We start from the raw sequence: 5958 nt of genomic DNA, 5'->3' as shown, positions 1-5958 counted from the left end.
ACCATGCTAATGGACCTCAAAAGAAAGCTGGGTAGTAATCCTCATATCAGACAATTTAGATGTTAAACTGAAGACTGTAGTAAAAGATGTAGAGGGACACTATATCATACTTAAAGGGTCTATCCAACAAGATCTAACAATTGTAAAAATTTATGCACCCAACATGGGAGCAGCCAATGATATAAAGCAATTAATGAACAAAGTAAAGAAACATATTGATAATAATACATTAATAGTAATGGATTTCAACACCCCACTCACAACGATGGACAGATCATCTAAGTGAAGACCAATGAAGAAACAAGGCCTTTGAATAACACACTGGGCCAGATGGATTTTACAGATATATACAGAACATTCCATCCTAAAACAACAGAATACTCATTTTTCTCAAGTGCACATGGAACTTTCTCCAGAAGAGATCATACTGGGTCACAAATCAGGCCTCAACCGATACGAAAAGATTGAGATTATGCCCTGCATATTTTCAGACCACATGCTTTGAAACTTGAACTCAATCACAAGAAGAAATTTGGAAAGAACTTAAAACACTTGGAGATTAAAGAGCATCCTGCTAAAGAATGAATGAGTCAACCAGGAAATTAAAGAAGAACTTAAAAAATTCATGGAAACTAATGAGACTGAAAACACATCGGTTCAAAAACCTCTGGGATACAGCAAAGATTGTCCTAAGAGGGAAGTACATAGCAACACAACTCTCTCTCAAAAAATTTAAAAAATCCCAAATACAGAAGATAACTTTACACCTAAAGGACCTGGAGAAAGAACAGCACATAAAGCCTAAACCAAATAGGAGAAGAGAAATAATAAAGATTAGAGCAGAAATCAATGAAATAGAAACCAGAAGAACAGTAGAACAGTTCAACGAAACTAGAAGCTGGTTCTTTGAAAGAATTAATAAAATTGATAAACCTCTGGCCAGATTTATCCAAAAGAAAAAAAAAGGACCCAAATTAATAAAATCATGAATGAAAGGGGAGACATCATGACCAACACCAAGGAAATACAATTTTAAGAACATGTTATGAGCAACTATATGCCAACAAATTAGGCAATCTGGAAGAAATGGATGCGTTCCTGGACACTTATAAACTACCAAGACTGAAACAGGAAGAGGTAGAAAATCTGAACAGACCAATAACCACCAAGGAAATTGAGGCAGTATTCAAAAACCTACCAAAAAAAAAAACCAAAAAACCCAAAAAACAAGAGTCCACAGCTAGATGGCTTCCCAGGGGAATTCTACCAAACACTGAAAGAAAAAATAGCATCTATTCTACTGAAGTTGTTTCAAAAAATAGAAATGGAAGGAAAGCTTCCAAACTCATTCTATGAAGCCAGCATTACCTTGATTCCAAAATCAGACAAAGACCTCATCAAAAAGGAAAATTACAGACCAATATCCCTGATGAACAAAGATGCCAAAATACTCACCAAGATACTAGCCAATAGGATCCAACAGTACATTAAAAGGATTATTCACCATGACCAGGTGGAGTTTGTTCCTGGGATGCAAGGGTGGTTCAACATTCAGAAATCAATCAACAAGATAGGTCTCATTAACAAAAGAAGAGACAAGAACCATATGAGCCTCTCAATTGATGCAGAATAAGTATTTGACAAAATAGAGCATCCTTTCTTGTTTAAAACTCTTCAAAGTGTAGAGATAGAGGGAACATACCTCAATACCATAAAAACTATCTATAAAAAGCCCACTGCGAATATCATTCTCAATGGGAGAAAACTGAGACTTTCTCCCTTAAGGTCAGGAACATGACAAGGATGCCCACTTTCACCATTTTTGTTCAACATAGTACTAGAAGTCCTCGCCTCAACAATCAGAAAACAAAAAGAAATAAAAGGCATTCAAATTGGCAAAGAAGAAATCAGACTCTCTCTCTTCATAGATGATATGATACTTTATGTGGAAAACCCCAAAGACTCTACCTTCAAACTGCTAGAACTCATACAGCAATTCAGTAATGTGACAGGATACAAAATCAATGCACAGAAATCAGTTGTATTTCTATATACAAACAATGTAACTGAAGAAAGAGAAATTAAGGAATCAATCCCATTTACAATTGCACCAAAAACCTAAGATACCTAGGAATAAACCTAACCAAAGAGGTAAAGGATCTGTACTCTAGAAACTACAGAACACTTATGAAAGAAATGGAGGAAGACACAAAGAAATGGAAAAACATTCCATGCTCATGGATTAGAATAATAAACATTGTGAAAATATCTATACTGCTCAGAGCAATCTACACTTTCAATGCAATCCCTGTCAAAATATCATTGACATTTTCACAGAGCTGGAGCAAACAATCCTAAAATTTGTATGAAACCAGAAAAGACCCTGAATTGCCAAAGGAATGTTGAAAAAGGACCAAACCAAAGCTGGGGGCATCACAATGCCTGACTTTAAGTATATAATAAAGCTGTGATCAAGAGCAAGGGGCTTGACAAAAACAGACACATCAATCAATGGAACAGAATAGAGACCACAGAAATGGACCCTCAACTCTATGGTCAACTAATTTTCAACAAGCAGGAAAGACTATCCAATGAAAAAAAGACAGTCTCTTCAATAAATGGTGCTTGGAAAATTGGACAGCCACATGCAGAAGAATGAAACTGGATCATTCTCTTACACCATACACAAAGATAAACTCAAAATGGATGTATGACCTAAATGTGACACAATAATCCATCAAAATCTGAGAGGAGAACACAGGCAGTAACCTCTTCGACCTCAGCTGCAGAAACTTCTTGCACAACATGTCTCTAAAGGCAAAGGAAACAAATGCAAAACAAATGCAAAAATGAACTATTGGGACTTCATCAAGATAAAAACCTTCTGCACAGCAAAGGAAACAGTCAACAAAATTAAAAGGCAACCTACAGAACGGGAGAAAATATTTACAAATGACATAACAGATAAAGAAAGGGCTGGTATCTAGGATCTATAAAGAAGTTATCAAACTCAACACCCAAAAAATAAATAATCCAGTCAAGAAATGGACAGAAGACATGAACAGACACTTCTCCAAAGAAGACATACAAATGGCCATCAGACACATGAAAAAATGTTCCACATCACTTGCCATCAGGGAAATACAAATCAAAACCACAATAAGATATCACCTTACACCAGTTAGAGTGGCTAAAATTAACAAGACAGGGAACAACAAATGTTGGCGAAAATGTAGGTAAAGGGGAACCCTCTTACACTGTTGGTAGGAATGCAAGCTGGTACAGCCATTCTGGAAAATAGTATGGAGATTCCTCAAGACATTAGAAATAGAGCTACCCTATGACCCAGCAATTGCACTACTGGGTATTTACCCCAAAGATACCAATGTAGTGAAAAGAAGGGGGCACATGCAGCCCAATGTTCATAGCAACAATGTCCACAATAGCCAAACTGTGGAAGGAGCCAAGATGTCCTTCAACAGATGAATGGATAAAGAAGATATGGTTCATATATACAATGGAATATTACTCCACCATCAGAAAGGATGAATATCTACCATTTACATTGACATGGATGGAACTGGAGGGTATTATGCTAAGCGAAATAAGTCAATCAGAGAAAGACAAGTACCATATGGTTTCACTCATATAGCACAGATGATCATAGGGGAAGGGAGGGAAAACTGAATGGGAAGAAATCAGAGAGGGAAACAAACCATGAAAGATTCTTGACTTGGGGAAACAAACTGGGGCTTATGGAGAGGGAAGTGAGTTGGGGGATGGGGTAACTGGGTGATGGGCATTAAGGAGGGCACACAATGTGATGAGCACTGGGTGTTATAAGCAACTAATGAATCATTGAACACTACATCAAAAACTAAAAAAAAATTATTACAAAATGGAAAAAATGTAATACAATATGGAAAATAGATCTAGGAAATCCAAGCTTTCCAATCACATGAAGAACAGACCCAAGTAAAATAAAAAAATCCCAAAGTTTAGTAGAAAACTTTGACCTGGAAAGGGTCAATATAATATAAAATAAATGAGGTAAGCAGGACAAGATATATCCTGGTTGAAACTTTTAAAATTCAAAGTTGAAAAATAAGTCTTATGAATATCTAGCTATGTAAAACATTATTTATAGTAGAGATAGTTTCAGAAGAAGGGGAGAAATCAAGAAATACCATTTTTTACTTAACATTGATAAGAGAAATGTAGGTACAACTTTTAAAACACAAAGGTAAATTTAAAAGGTGGTTAATTTCTTCCAAATATCTAAACAAAAAACTAAAGAAAAATATTGTATATGAAATAAAACAAAGTAAACAGCATGAAAATATGAAAATATTAAAGCAAAAGAACTTATAGAAGATAAAGCCAATGTAAATGAGTTAAGTCCTCTAATAAAAGTTTTCAGACTTGGCCTTACAGACACCACCACCCAGCCATGGTCAACCCCACTGTGTTCTGTGACATCGCCATGGACATTAGCCCTCAGGCCTTGTTTCCTTCAAGCTGTTTGCAGATAAATTTCCAAAGATAGCAGAAAACTTTGATACTCTGAGCACTGAGGAGAAAGGATTTGGTTATAAAGGTTCCTGCTTTCACAGGATTATTCTGGGATTTATGTGCCAGGGTGGTGATTTCACATGCCATAATAACACTGGCAGCAAGTCCATCTATGGGAAGAAATTTGATGATGAGAATTTCATCCTGAAGCATATGGTTCCTGGCACCTTGCCCATGTCAAATGCTGGGCCCAATACAAATGGTTCCCAGTTTTTCATCTGCACAGCCAAGATTCTATGGTTGGATGGCAAGCATGTGGTCTTTGGCAAGATGAAAGAGGGCATGAATATTATGGAAGCCATGGAGTACTTTGGATCCAGGAATGGCAAGACCAGCAAGAAGTACCCATTGCTGACTGTGGACAAATCTAATAAATCTGACTTGTGTTTTATCTTAAATACCAGATCATTCCTTCTGTAGCTCAGGAGAGCACCCCTTCACCCCCATCTGCTCAAAATATCCAACAATCTTTGGGCTCTCATTGCAGTTCTATGGGATCCATATTTTCCTTACTCCTCTCCAAGTCTAGCTGGATTACAGAGTTAAGTTTATGATTATGAAATAAAAACTAGACAACAACAAAGTTTCAGACTCAAGTGACAAAAGAAAAATACAACTATCTGCAACTTATAAGGGATATCTAAAATAAAGTCCCTTAAAAAGTAAAAATATTTCAGGATGCCTGGGTGGCTCAGTCAGTTAAGTGTCTGCTTTCAGCTCAGGTCATGATCCCAGGGTCCTGGGATTGAGTCTCACATCAGGCTCCTTTCTCAGTGGGGAGCCTGCTTCTCCCTCTGCCTGCCACTCCCCCTGCTTGTGCTCTCTCTCTCTCTGACAAATAAATAAATAAAATCTTAAAAAAAGTAAAAACATTTCATAACAGAAAAATGCAAATAAGAAAGTATAGATGGTCATTAATAATAATCAAAGTAGAATTCAATTAGTGAGGCAGAGTTTATTTTACACTGATGAAATAGTATGTGGTCAATGAAAATAAGAGGCATGGGCCTTTATAATAATGAACAATGTGACCAGGTACTGCACTACCATTTTCACATGTGTTAGCTAATTTAATGTTCAGAATAACACTATGTGGCAGACATGATTATTCTCATTTTAGATATGAAACAACTGAACATAGGTTTAATAACTTGTTCAAGATTCTCACTGGTAAAGGCATAACTGAGATTTGGGCCCAGGTAATCATAACTTGAGAACCTCAAAGATACAGTAGTGTATCTGAAAGGTTAGTCCTAGCATTACCTGCATCAGAATGCTTATTAAAAATATAAACTCCTGACATCATCTCTGAAATATTCTAGAGCTCTGAAGTTTGCATTTTAATAAGTATTCCACTTGATTCTTATACATGCTAACATTTGAGAA

The 5958-nt window shown here is 36.4% G+C and overlaps 1 pseudogene; it reads left to right on the top strand.

Moving 5' to 3' along the window:
- The first annotated feature begins 4450 nt into the window (after positions 1 to 4450).
- Positions 4451 to 4943, top strand: LOC110583883 (annotated as a pseudogene).
- The last annotated feature ends 1015 nt before the right edge of the window (positions 4944 to 5958 follow it).

The sequence above is a fragment of the Neomonachus schauinslandi genome, chromosome X (assembly GCF_002201575.2).
Source record: "Neomonachus schauinslandi chromosome X, ASM220157v2, whole genome shotgun sequence".
NCBI classification, from domain to species: Eukaryota; Metazoa; Chordata; class Mammalia; order Carnivora; family Phocidae; genus Neomonachus; species Neomonachus schauinslandi.
Note: the sequence above shows the minus strand (reverse complement) of the source record. Positions and strands in the feature narration are given on the sequence as shown.